Raw genomic sequence first — 2,502 nt, 5'->3', positions numbered from 1 at the left:
AGAGCAAGGCTCTCAACAGGATTGTTGAGATGCTCTCTGCCCGGCCGCATCAGCCGAGGCCCATTCGGATGGACCCGCTCAAGCTCGATGGAACTGCAGCGTACTCGATTGTCCACTGGCTGTTCGCCGCGAAGAAATGTGTCGTAGCGTAGCTCATCGTGGACGACAGCCTGATGGTGGCGTTTGCTATGTCGCATCTGCGAGGTAAGGCCTCAGAATGGACTTACTCGTCGCTTATAACAGTTGGAAAGGCTTTTCTAGCATGGACAATATTTAAGGAAAGGATTCGCTTCATTTATCAGCCGCCAAACAACGAGGTGTTGCTTCGGGTGTGCTTCTTTGGAGTGCAACAGGCCAAGCGATCTCAGCCAGATTATATGGAAGAGATGCGCTCGCTCCCGGCGTCCATAACCGTAGGTCCGATTCCGGAGCACATTAAGGTGCCCACGTTTATGAACGGGCTACGGCATTGCACATCGCGACAGGCCCTTTTTAGAAAGGTGCCGTCGACGATGGAAGAGGCTATCCAAATTGACTTGGTTGCGGAGAAATCTTACAACAGTGCCTCGGCGACACCTTGGAATAAGCCGTCGGCCGGGAGGCCAGATGCCACATCCCATGGAGTTGGGCAATGCAGACGTGGTCTGTTATAAACGCGGCAAGCGCGGCCATATGATGGCTCGCTGCTATGCCAGGGTCCCTGCTGGGGCGAAGACGCCCAGCAAGAGAACTCCCTTCTCAAAGGGCGATGGCAAGAATCAGCGTGCGAGACGCATGAGTTCTACATCGACCACTGAGGGGTCGGGAAATTCAGGAGCGCAGTAGGGGCGGGGTGCCCTTCTGACGCGGACTCTGGAGCTACCCTAAGTTCGGAGCTGTCGAACAAATGGGTAGCATAGTTCCTGAGGTCTCAAAAGTTCAGCTCAACCCTGCTGGTTCTAGCGCTCAATTAAGAGGCGATGACCAGGTGATGACCCTCCTAGTGGATTCGGGTGCATCACAAAATTTGTAAAGCACGCGGCTCTTAGAAAGAGACTGGCGATGTTTGTGTCGCTTTGCCAGACCGTTCGTTTAGCGGTCGACACTTCTCGCTTGCCATACTGGCAAAGCGACACAAATATCGCCGATCTCTGTTTTAGAGCCGCGTGCTTTACAAATTTTGTGATGCACCCGAATCCACTAGGAGGGTCATCACCTGGTCATCGCCTCTTACTTGCTAAGTGAGTTCAACTAGGACTCGCCTTCAGCTTTAGTGACTTCTCTATTTTTAAAGAGAAGTTTACAGTGCTAGTAGGTATGGAGAGTCGGTAAGACCTCATCCTAGGTATGATATCGTTGGCAGAACATCAACCATGAATAGACTGGCGTACACGCATAGTTGCAAACTCTACGCAGGACATCAGAAAGGATGTGCTCCTGCGAGATCATCTGCAACTCATGTCGTGACAAACACAGTCGAGAGTTCGTTGACGGGATGTCAAACGTCACAAAATCCTACCCAAAGCCCTAAACCTGATGTAGTTGGAAGTGTACCGACTGGATGTCAGGTGACACAAGGTCCTAACCAGCTTGTGAAGACTGAGGTAATGAAAAGGGCAATGACAAGAATTCATGTGTGCCGTAGTCCTGCACAGAGCCGAGAGCCTGTGGCAGTAGACGGCGAGCTGACAAGAAGTCATGCGTCGCATAAACCGGCACAGTGCCAAGAGCCTGGTGCGGTTGGAAGGGGTGCGTTAGCCAGGAGAGCAACGGCACCCGCTTCCCAGAAAAAGGTCGTGGTAACTCGAAGAACGAGTACCCGACAGATTAGGACGATCAAAGGCACGTCTAAATGAGTGACCTTTGAATCAGTTTCTAATAAAGAGTTGGGCCTTCGAACGAGGTGCTCGAGGCCGTCAAGGACGAAATTGCGGAGGCAACCTCAGTTGAGGTGCTCCGGCAAGTCTTTAAATCTGCCGAGGAGATAGTAAATCTCCCGGAGATGTCGTGGGATCTGTTCCTTGCCGAATTAAAGGAAGGAAAGATCCACGAAATAGTCGCACCAGTTCCAGAAGAGAACTTGGTGGACTGCTGCTCGTCGTCCACAATGGACGAGAGCGTCCTAGAAACGGACAAAAAGAAGCGGTACGCTGCTCAAGGCTGGGATGCCTTGAGAGACAGTCCGTTCTTTGAGGTTCTGTGGAAACATCGTGATGTGTTCCCAGAAGAAGTGCCGAGCCGCCTACCAGCAGATAGGGGCATCGGGCACGAGATAGACCTCGAACCTGGCACCAAGTATTGTGTGACCAGGCAATGGCCGTTGCCGAAAGAACAAGTCGATTATATCGATGAGTTCTTCGACAAACGAGCCAAGGCGGGACATGTGCGTGAGAGCAAATCGCCTCACTGCAGCCCGACCTTTTGTGTGCGTAAAGCCACAGGTGGATGGCGCGTGGTTCATGCTTATAATAAGCTGAACACGGCGACCATACCGGCGCAAACGCCAATCCCGCGGAAAGATGT

The sequence above is a fragment of the Bremia lactucae genome, linkage group LG5 (assembly GCF_004359215.1).
Source record: "Bremia lactucae strain SF5 linkage group LG5, whole genome shotgun sequence".
Lineage (NCBI taxonomy): Eukaryota > Oomycota > Peronosporomycetes > Peronosporales > Peronosporaceae > Bremia > Bremia lactucae.
Note: the sequence above shows the minus strand (reverse complement) of the source record.